Source organism: Chlamydotis macqueenii, chromosome 4, assembly GCF_036417535.1.
Source record: "Chlamydotis macqueenii isolate bChlMac1 chromosome 4, bChlMac1.mat, whole genome shotgun sequence".
Lineage (NCBI taxonomy): Eukaryota > Metazoa > Chordata > Aves > Otidiformes > Otididae > Chlamydotis > Chlamydotis macqueenii.
In genome coordinates this window covers 52,990,313-53,002,762 of record NC_141559.1, presented here as the reverse complement: position 1 = coordinate 53,002,762, position 12,450 = coordinate 52,990,313, and positions in this window count along the sequence as shown.

Genomic DNA, 12,450 nt, shown 5'->3' with positions numbered 1-12,450 from the left:
GTCACTTGATCTCATGTCACAGTCAAGTCTTTTATGTTCCAACAATTTTCAATATGCATTCTTAGATTACTCCAGATACTCAGCCAGGACACATGTACCCTGTTTACTCCCCATTACTGACCAAAACTATTTTGCACATCTTAACAGCACTGACTAGATTAGAATTTGAATTTGATTTTCACTGCTTTCCTGCTGTATTTATTAGTCTCATCAGAATGTGAAAGATTATAATAGTATCTGGTAAAACCTGGCACTCAACTCCATTATGTTATCAAATAATGAATGCTTCCTGACATCTACACAGATGCAGATCAGCTTGTCAACACAGACAGCAAGGAAGGGAAGGTGGCTCCACAATAAAAAAAAAAAACAAAACAAATCTGTATTGAAAAGATCCAACATTTCATTTTACTGATTTTCTATGTACTAGGAAGTACCAATCTTTAATTAATATGAAAAAGATTAATCTCACTACTAATGTGGCTGCAGCATTCTCTAAGGTACCTTTGACATGTGTCTTTCTACTTATTCATGGATCAAGAAGACAGCAGCATAAAAAAAAGAAAAATAATTATAGAAGCATTTCTTCTGGTATCCCAGGTCCTGGTCGAAGTTCACTTGCAACAAGAGGAAAGGAGGGGGACGGGGTTGGGGGTGCAACCACCTTGAAAATGTTTTTATATACATTTTGATGAAAAACAAGCCTGTGTTCCCCAGTGACAGTCCATCAGTGGAATTTTGTAGGACTATGGCCTGCTAATCAGGTTTCCTATTCCTGAAGCAATCTCAGAGGAAAGCCTGAAAAATATTGATTGCATTCTAAGTTTGATAGATATTTGGACTGTCATTACTGAAGTCAGGCCATACTTCACAGTCCTTGCTTTTCATTAGTGACTTCCAAAAAAGGTGAGGTTAAACGCTACTCACATCTTACTAACTGTCTCGGCTAAATCAAATAAACTTTTTAAATGGGTATTTTAATTACAAGATAATTAAATAGCAAGCTAGGAACTTCAAAGATGCACGAAAAGATCTTTTTATTAATAATGAAAAGACTATTAGATAGTTGAAGGGACTGAGAACATCAAGTTAAGCCAAAATTAATACTACTTGATAACAAGCTGCCCATCATTGCCCTCAAACCAATAAATGAAAATGTACATTACTCACACCTTAAATAACGAGGATGCACATAAAAGCCTGCTTTGCAATGCACTGCATGTGATATTACCAATGTACATCTCTGAAAGTTTGTTTTTTTTTTTTCACTACTGTTTTTATTTGGTTGTACTCATTATGATAATCAGAATATTTTCTAATTTTCGCATGTAGGGACATTTCTTTCTCTGTATCCCCAAATACCCATAAATTGAATGCTCTTATGCTAAGTACTAGAGACAAGCTTCTCAAATAACCGAGAGCTGTCATCTAAAATGAGGAAGCAAGTACCTGTATTCTATAAAGTGAGGTTTATGGAGAAACTTCTAACACAGCATTTTATAAGGACAAAATTATAAGGTTAAATGACCAATTCACTACAGCTGATATATTTAAAAAATAAAAAAAAAAAATTAAAAAATCCAAATTTATTTTAGGTCACTGTATGTATTTCCCCAGTAGCATGTATTAAACAGGACCTATATAAAATGTCTATGCAAATGACACACAAAATAATCAGTATGAGACAGTAATGTCTTCTGAGGTGAAAGGCATACAGGAGAGCATACTTAAAACACAGATACATGCATGAATAAAGCAATATCATTAAATATTTTAGATCATGGTGAATAACTAATATTCCCTTTACCATGTTTAAAATAACAAAGTAAATCTGGAAAAATTAGAAACATCAGATAGGAAAAGGAAAGAGTTCTAGGAACATATTCATTTTGACCTCATTCAATAATTGATGTACATTGGCTTACGTCTGGAGCTTGATATCCCACAACTGAAACAGCAGCAATGATATCTGCTCTTATGTTGGTCTTTCTTGTCTCCTGACTATTTGCCAAATTGTAACCATGTGAGTTCTTACCTATCTACGTAGAATTACATACTCCCACGACAAAGTGTTCTTTGGCTTTCTTTACAGATCTCTACTCAGTTTCGGTTTTACCTGCTGCTTCTTTTCTTTTCATCTTAGCATTAGGGAAATCATATGTGGTTTATATACAGTATTTAGGTACAGCTTTGGCTTTGGATAATTGAAATTTACTTTAAGAATTCCAGGTATTACCTGAACACGGTTACCTATTCTACTCTCATATCAATTAGAAAACCTAGTCAGAGTACAAGGGTTTGTGGCAGTAGGTGCAGAAGGTGAAAGACAAATACAGGCTCAAAATACAGTTTCTCTGTGCAAGGATACACCATGCAAAGGACTTAAAAAAAAACCTTGGAGAAACGAGCTCCCAAATAAGTATCAGATACCATAACCATAGTCAATAAACTTTCACCATTTTGAAGAACAAACAGATTCTGTATTCTTCATTACTCACTCTCCTTGACAGATATTTTGTGGCTATTTTCATTTGGCACTCTTACTTGCCATTCTGAACTGACCTGGAGAGAAATATATTGCGTGCAGTAGGCTTCGGTGAAAATCAAACCTATGTTTTCATATTTTAATCAGAAAAGTTTGAGTCCCAGCTGTTGGGTAAATGATATTCAAAACTATCTTCCATCGTGTTCTGGGCAAAATTTAATCTCTAATGTAAGCAGGCAACACTGCAGCACCTTCACTGCACTTGTAACTCATCAGAATAGGGGATGAAATTTGACCTTCAGAGCTCCCTTTCTAGCATGTTAACAGTCCATATTTTCATTATAAATACTCAAAAATAAAAAAGCTATTTACCATGGAATGCAATTAAGATAGTTTTCTTAGTATGTTCTGCTTTCTTTTTGCAGGCATAGGAAAACTGCTCCATGGATAAAAATCAGTCTCTCCAAAGCATAAATAAAAAAAAAATATCCTAAACCAAAGATCTATAAATAAAGTCTTCCAGTGTCTCATGTCTCTTATAGTCACTATGATATCTCTGATGAATGTTATGAATGTTTATATATGAACAGTTGGCACTACAAGCCCCTATTTCAGAGAGACTGGCACTTTACACAGATCATGGTAATAAGACAATTCCCTTCATTTTGTGACAGACAGGATATTTTTGGGTGTATACACTTCCCTAAAGGAAATAAGCATTATTATGACCATACCTGCCACCCCAATACTTATACCACATATGTATCCTATTATCAGAATTTGCCCTCGTAAATAAGAATGTGGGTTACTCAAGCCCCTGCCCTTCCACCTGCACTGCCAGCGAACTGCAGCCAGGCAGTGGGGGGGACCCCTCAGTTGCTGGCTCATTAGCATCCCTTGACAGTAAGCAGCTGCAAGAAAAGAGAAGGTAACCTAGTCTCTTGCAGCAACTGTCCCCTTTTTTTCCCTCTTATCATTGTAAGATAGTAACCTGTTAAGTGCCAAAATATATTTATTCATTTATTCTCTCATAAATACTTACTGGTGCAAGTTTTCCTTCAAAATTATGTTTGTGCTACCCCATAAACAAACCTCATCCAAACAGATTGAACCCCTGGGTTTTCTTGAGTCATCTATCTGAAGAAAAGGAACACAAAACTTCCTCATTTTTCTTTGATGCACTTACGGGATCACACGTGGTAAAGAAAAGGCTTGGACTTTGTTTTGTTTTGTTTTTCTTCTCACTTGCTATAAATTCATAGCTTGCATCACACATTACAGAGCCGGGTGTTCTCTCCTAGTGCATTTCTTCAGATTAAACAGACCAACTAGGAATGAATAATACCATAAGAATGCATCAGAATGAAACTGCCAAGGATGAAATCAAAAGCATCAAGAGCAGATCAAACGAAAAGTAAAGCACATAGGATAAATTACTTCACTAAGATCATAAGACTCTTTAAAGCCTTTTATGAACAAAAAAATAAATGAAAGGCTAAACCAGTGGTTCTAGTCAATACTTACAATCCTGACACTCCTACCATATACAGCAGTGATTCATTAATATATCTGACGGTGGATTTTTTAGTACAAAAGCTGAAAAAGGGAATGGCTGATAATGAAAAGAAGGCTAGATCTAAAAACCTAACTCTAATCTGATTTTGAAAGAGAAAATTCCCCAATTACTGGATAAATAGAATAGAATAGAATAGAATAGAATAGAATAGAATAGAATAGAATAGAATAGAATAGAATAGAATAGAATAGATCAGACCACTTCAGGGCTGTCCAAAAGTTAAAGCATGTTATTAAGGGAATTGTCCAAATGCCTCAAACACTGACAGGCTTGGGGCATTGACCATCCCTCTAGGAAGCCTGTTCCAACATTTGACATCCTCTTTGTAAAGAAATGCTTCCTAATATCAAGTCTGAACCATCTCTGAAACTAATCAGAAACTTAAGACGCTCTCAGATTATCTCAAATTCATCTATTTACTTAAGCAAATATCTCTATTAGGAGAGTATTTGATATTAACTATGAGGAAACAAATGTCACAATCTACTTGACCATGAACAGCTTTTGAAGAATTAATTTTCTATTGAAGTTACTATTCTTTGAAATGCAGTTAAAGACAAATTATTATTTACTTGTATTCTGAACTCTCTAACAGAAAGAGAGGTCTCAATTTCCCCAGGGGACATTCTAATATTCCTGAGTGATGTACTGTTTGAAACACTAGAGGTTTAATCTACTGATTGAAACACTAAATAAGCTAGGATGGCCACATAGTTAAAGATTACTGGAACTCTGCTAACTGCTTGAATAAAAAACATAATAAATCCAAAACAAAAGAAAACCCACCATCATCATAGCTACCTTTTCTTTGTCTAAATCCCAGCATGAAATCTGTGCTGCTTCCTCTTTGATCTGAAAACTCTTGAACTAAATGTCATAAACAATCCTGAGCTGACTGGAACGTAAAATCATCCTTTTCTTGTATCCTGACTATCAGCCCTCAAATCCAGTCAATCCTGGAGAGGCAAGCTAGCTGAAAACATCAAAGATATCTTCAAGCCTTTATCATTATAAGTCCCCATCCCCAGCTCTTTTTGTATCCCATCTGTGCCCTGTGGAGGTAGAATGGTGAGGACTACCTGAATGTAGTTAGGGCATGGGACTAGATGCTGCAAACTATTCTTCTGGTTTCTGTAATTTTGATTTCATGGACAGAAGTAGCCCCTTTGAAAAGTGGTCTCAGTCATCATACAGTTCAGATTCATTGTGTCTAAAACAGAGTAATGTTTAATTCATAATCTTACATAAATACTCATGTGGCAGACCAGTTGTATACTAGGATCAACGCATTTTCCATAAAGGATGAAATTGCAACCATGTAAAAATACTGACCACCTGGGAAAAGCAGTTCTTCATAGGTTAGCTGCTCCACAGTAGTCATATATATCCTTAAGAAGTCCTGTTCAACATCTTTGTGGGCAACATGGACAGTGGGATAGAGTGCACCCTCAGCAAGTTCGCTGATGACACCAAGCTCTGTGGTGCCATTGACACACTGGAAGGGAGGGATGCCATCCAGAGGGACCTTGACAGGCTGGAGAGGTGGGCCCGTGCCAACCTCATGAAGTTCAACCAGGCCAAGTGCAAGGTCCTGCACCTGGGTCGTGGCAATCCCAGGCACGAATACAGGCTGGGCGGGGAATGGATTGAGAGCAGCCCTGAGGAGAAGGACTTGGGAGTGCTGGTGGATGAGAAGCTCAACATGAGCCGGCATTGCACCCTTGCGGCCCAAAGGGCAAACCGCATCCTGGGTGGTATCAAGAGAAGGGTGGCTAGCAGGTCGAGGGAGGTGATTCTCCCCCTCTGCTCTGCCCTGGTGAGACCCCACCTGGAGTACTGTGTCCAGTTCTGGAGCCCCCAACATAAGAAGGACATGGACCAGTTGGAGAAGGTCCAGAGGAGGGCCACGAAGATGATAAAAGGGCTGGAGCACCTCTCCTATGAGGACAGGCTGAGAGAATTGGGGCTGTTCAGCCTGGAGAAGAGGAGGCTCTGGGGAGACCTGATAGCAGTCTTCCAGTACCTCAAGGGGGCCTACAAGAAAGATGGGGAGAGACTGTTTAGTAGGGCCTGTTGCGATAGGACAAGGAGTAATGGTTTTAAAATAGAGGGAGGTAGATTTAGATTGGATATTAGGAAAAAAAAATTTTTACAATGAGAGTTGTAGAACACTGGAACAGGTTGCCCAGAGAGGTGGTGGAAGCCCCATCCCTGGAAACGTTCAAGGCCAGGTTGGATGAGGCTCTGAGCAACCTGATCTAGTCGGCGGTGTCCCTGCTCCTTGCAGGGGGGTTGGACTAGATGACCTTTGAAGGTCCCTTCCAACTCTAACCATTCTATGATTCTATGATTCTATCACAAATTAGCTAGTTATTATTGTATACAGACATTCACGTTAGTACAGGTTTCAACTGATCACTTAGCCACAGTTGAACTCACATTATAAAACTGTGTCAAATAATAAATGTCTCTTGAAAGGAGATGGTTTTGAATCATATTTAGCAGTTCACATTATGGAATAGCATCAACGAAGCACCTAGTTTTCACCTACTGACATTTTCTTCAACATAAAACTGAAAAAAATGCCTGTGATGTAAAAAACTGACACCAATGACACTGGGGATTTTCAGAAACATGACAAGATAGACGAGATTAAATCAATTTGAGACCAGAGGAAGTGCTATTAGTTCATGAAAATGATGCTCTGCTTCTCTGCAACTGAAAACAATGCAAAGAGGAATGACAGCACAAGTAGGAAGCATGAAAAGAGTATGTATGTCATCCTAAAAGAACATCTACCCCCAGCCTATGATACACAAATCATAAAAGTAGGAAAAGCAAATAACTGCCAGGTGCTTTACTTTTAGATCTCACATCAGCAAAAATAGACTGCAGACAGAACAGCATTGCAAGTGGTAAGATATGACATCTGAACTATTGTAATTGCTAACATGTGACAAAAAACCCCAAACAAACAAACCAAAATCAAACCAAAACCACTCAAAGAGCAGCGCCTTTTAAGACTTTGATTAATACAGGGCTTTTATTACATCTAAGATAGCAGTTACTATTTTGCTTCCCTTTCTTTTCTCCCCAGAATCCCTGCAGTGACATCTGATTCTTCTTCTGAGCATCTGCCTCTCTTTGCCTAGTATAGTCCTACTGAACAGCCATAGGTGGTAAGTAAATTTAATGTTGTCCTTGGCATAGAGATACCACTATGGAATATGTTACTGGGAAAATGTGCTATTAGAAGACACATTCAGAGGATTACAAGACACCATAGGTCCTCCATATTGTGCTTCCAATACGCATGAGAACACAGTTTAATGGACACAAAAATCTTTATTAAATAACAGGAGCAATTAAAAAGAACATGGGATGGATATGTGTCATGCTGTTAGGTCTCCAAAAACTTGTATTATGGGCATATGGTTAACCCTGGAATGCTTTTGTTTATTTGGTTTTTAAATTAAAAAAAAAAAAGATATTTTATTCCTGCTAAGAAATATAAGCAACTGATAGGAAATATTAAAGTGATACTCCATCCCTTTTAAACATTGTCTCTTGCTGGAAGACTCCTTGCTCTGTCCTGGATCTGCCTTTTAAAACATTCCTCAGGAGTTAAGAACCCTATCCTGTGATGCACAAAAACAAAACAATGGTCAAGTCATTTGTTTTTAGGAGAACTATGGCTAAAGAACTAACTCAAGAAAGATGGGTGTGATTCCTTCCTATGCTAAAGAATGATTTGAACCTTCCAAAAAATAGCCCTGAACTCAGACCACAACTGGCCTGGAAAAAGGGCATTCCTAACCTTTCTTCAGGAAGCTAAAAATCACACACATGTACACGCATACAGGCAAAATCGGCAACTTTCAAGCAGTAAACACATCCATCTCTATGAGGAGAATAAAGTGGAGAAGGAAAGGGAATTGTAGAAATGCTAAAAGCATACTACCTACTTCTTTTACTTATAAAGTGTAATCTTCAAAATGAGAGTGAAGAGCACACTCTTTGACCTGAAAAGCTTAAAGTATATTTGTAAAGAAGACATCTCTTGGCCTTGTGGCCACTCATATCTAACAGCTCAAAACTCTCACTAATTTTTATAAATGAATGCGTGTCAACACATGATGTCAAAAAAAAAAAAGAAAAAAACAAAAAATAATCACTCAGCATTTACTAACGAATCTTCCACATTATCACAACAGATAAGGAAAAAAAAAAAATCAAGACTCAAGTGTGTATGTCTAACTTTCTATTTAATTACTTCAGGGCACGCTACTATCAAACATGCCAAGGAAATCTCCATTTTTGTGCAATGAAAGATTACAAAACTAGATAACTCGCTGTAAACATTCTTACTTTTGAGTATTATGAAGCAAAAAAAGATAGAAGAAATGCCTCTCTGAACAATATACTGCTGGATATTGCAGCCATTTATGAAGTATTTGGTCCCTGATATAGCATTTGATATTAAAAAAAAAGTGGCGGTGTTCTACTGCTGTCCTGATATAGGACAATTCCCATATTTCATTTTAAAGGAGTGTAAAGTGAACTAAAGTAACTAAGACAGTTTCCCATTTCATAAGCTGAAAAATATTATTGCCTATTCAGACACAGATAGGCAGAATTCAATAGAATCTGACCATAGTAATTTAGATGCAATTCCCATCTTCCTTTTCTCATCTGCACAACTGTACTATACTTAATAAAATAGGTCTTGAATTTGAATGCACAGCATAAATTAGAGTCCTAGTTCTCACTACCTATTCAATCTCTTTGGTCAAAAAAAAAAACTGTATTGTAATTTTAGCTGCATTATCAGGTAGTTTAACTCCAAATTTGCCAGTTTGACTTTTCCTTGTCTTCAAATAATGCCGTTCTCTCAATCTGAAAGCAGTTAAAACATTTTATGTCAAGTTTCTGTACCCTAAAGATATGAAGCATCCTCCCAAGTGTGAAGTGTGAGGAACTTCAGTCCTTCTTCGTTATTTTCTGGTTCTTAAAAAAAAAAAAAAACTTGGTCATATTGGATACATATAGAATACTGCCCAGATGCTTTCTGAAAAATATTTGCCATTAGAGTCATGGGTCATCTGGACAAAAGGAAACACCAAGACAGTATTTATAGACATTGTAGATTGAGACCCTTGCTTTTGGCTAAGTGCAACTGAGAAAGTCTCACTACATCCAAAAACCTGCAGAGAATCATAGAATCATAGAATAGTTTGGGTGGAAGGGACCTTTAAAGGTCATCTAGTCCAACCCCCCTGCAAGAAGCAGGGACATCCCCGACTAGATCAGGTTGCTCAGAGCCCCGCCCAGCCTGGCCTTAAACACTTCCAGGGATGGGGCATCTACCACCTCTCTGGGCAATCTGTTCTAGTGTTCCACCACCCTCAGTGTAAAAAATTTCTTCCTCATGTCCAGTCTGAATCTGCTTCCTTCTATTTTAAAACCATTACCCCTTGTCCCATCACAACAAGCCCTGCTAAAGTGTTTCTCCCCATCTTTCCTATATGGCCCCTTTAGGTATTGGAAGGCTGCTCTAAGGTGTCCCTGGAGCCTTCTCTTCTCCAGGCTGAACAGCCCCAACTCTCTCAGTCTGTCCTCATAGGAGAGGTGCTCCAGCCCTCTCATCATCTTCATGGCCCTCCTCTGGACCCTCTCCAACAGGCCCATGTCATTATGTTGGGGGCTCCAGAGCCGGACACAGTACTCCAAGTGGGGTCTCTCCAGAGTAGAGGGGTAGAATCACCCCCCTCGACCTGCTGATCGTGCTTCTTGTGATGCAGTCCAGGATGCAGCTGGCTTTCTGGACCGCAAGTGCACATTGCTGGTCCATGTTGAGCTTCTCATCCACCAACATTCCCAAGTTCTTCTCAGTAGGGCTGCTCTCCGTCCAGCCTGTATTTGCGCTTGGGATTGTCCCAACCCATGTGCATGACCTTGCACTTGGCTTTGTTGAACTTCATGAGGTTTGCATGGGCCAATTCTCCAGCCTGTCAAGGTCCCTCTGGATGGCATCTCTTCCCTCCAGGGTGTAGATTTGTATTAGTTCTGAGTTTTGTTCTGAAGAGAGAGTGTACATGGAAGAAATGTGCTGTGAAGTACAGATATCTTTTATTTCTATTTTTCCTGACCAAGTCTGCATAGCATCCTGTAAATAATATTTTCTCAGTCTTTGGCTCATTTAAGTGGCAAGTATCTAGAATCAGGGAGAACAATTAATTCTAGTCATTTTCTCAAACAAATGAAAGTACAAAAAAAAAAATAGTTAAATGAAATGTTCTTAACATAGTTAAAACTGAAGACCACATAAAAATAGCTTCCTATTCTTTAGAGTAAGGAAATGTTGAAAGACCTTTTAAGTAATGTATTCAAAATTATCCAGAAATGTACTTTTATTTTTTTTTTTTTTGAGAGGGGAACAAGGAGGGACAGGCATGGAGTGACATTAAACAAATATGACATAACTCCCCTCAATGATCAAGGAACTGTTACATTAATAAGCCTATTATACTTTTTCTAGCACAACAATGCTGTTGAAAAAAAAATGTTTTACAATTTCTTTTTCCAGAAAAGTCATATTGATGTATATAGCTATTGTGCCAATAGTAAGGATAACTTTGGCAGGTTCCAAGTTCAGCAGCTTCACTGACTTTGCTAGGATAAGAATTAACAAAACTCTGCAGAGTCTGATCTCACCTCTTCCCAGGAGTACCATTAGTATGGCTTTGCTAAACACAGATGACCTTGACACATATACGACCTCACTTTCTGAGGGGAAATAGCACAGATACAGCTCCAAAACATGCTAAAAAAACTAATTCATAAGTCGGTAAATCAAGCTAAGATTTAAAATAATGATTTTAGAAAGTCTAAATCACTGATGTATTCATTTACTATTCTTCTTTGAAGGCCCTTGGTTGCTAATTTTTACTAAAAAGTAATTAACTAAATACAAGAGAATAGTTCTATTAACTTATTTTCATGGGAATGTAAAAAAAATTAGTTATAATTAGACCTAATGAAATCTCTGAGTGCTGGGTTCAATTTCAGAAATTATTTTATTGCCTGTAACTCCTATTTGCTACACTATCAGACTACATTCAAAATATTATTTATATGTAAGCACTCAAATTAAAATCAAGATCTAAAAGAAAGTTCATTTTTTTTACCTTCCATTGTTCTCACATAGAAATAGAACATAAGTAACAAAAAAAAAATGAAACAAATTGCAAAATAAAGAGACAAAAACGTATCAACATTTATATACAAGAAATATGAAAATAAATTTAAAACCTTTAATTGCATTAAGAAAAAATCAGAAGACAACCATCATTTTAGACAAAATTAACATCACCAAAATGACAAAAGAGCAAGTCAACAAAATGACGGTCAAGTTTAAAATAAAAACTCCTTATTCTACCCCTGTCTCAAAAGACAGCACAAACCACCAAGACTGACTCTTAAAAGATTCAAGAGCTCCTAGAAAAATAAGAAACTTCTTCATGACTACAGTTACTATTGACTGTAGTAATTACAAAATACAGGCACAAAAGCGCATGAAGTCTTTTCTTTCATTTTGCAGTTCTCAATTTCTTACCTTCTTTTCTTCTATTTTGTTGTCTTATGTGCATGGATTTTCTTCTTAGTTTTTATCATTATCTGCCCTTTATTCTTTTGCCCCTTTTCTTTTCCTCTTCTTTCTCTCATTTCACAGTTCTTTCTTTTCTTACCCTCACTCCTTACCACATATCCAAAATTCTTTCTCTTGCTTAGATGTTCAAAAAACAGAAGCACAAGAAGTGCTGCCTTAGATAGCCTGTAGCCTCTTCCTGGAATTTACTTCTTTCCAGGTAAATCCAGCAGTCCATAAAGATTGCATTATTGATGGCTTATTAACCATTCAGCCCCTAGATTTAGCCAGAGAAAATTTAAAGACAAATTTCAGTTTTGGGCAAATTTCACTGTTATTGTATTTCCCATCTGAGTAGGTAGTGCTCATCTTATCTCTGAATCCTATAACTTTCTTACTGTTTATGCTCCCTTCATTATCACTACTGGTATTCAGGCCCATGTGTGTTATTACCTCAGCTGAGTATATCCATTGAATGATTAGCACAGTCAACTCTTAGGAAATGTAAGTAAGTCTAAGTTCACTACTTTTCCCTCCTGGAAAGACTACTTGCTTTCTGGTACTGTTTTAAACATTACTAAACCAATATTCGTATTAGCATTCTCATCTACAATCTCTCCCAAATGAGTAAGCCTCCCTCACTGGAAAGGCTATTTAAATATATTAAAGGAGTCACTGCTTTGCTATATTACAAACAGGCAAGCTCCTCAATTACCTTTGTCGCAAAAGGTTTCAGACCAC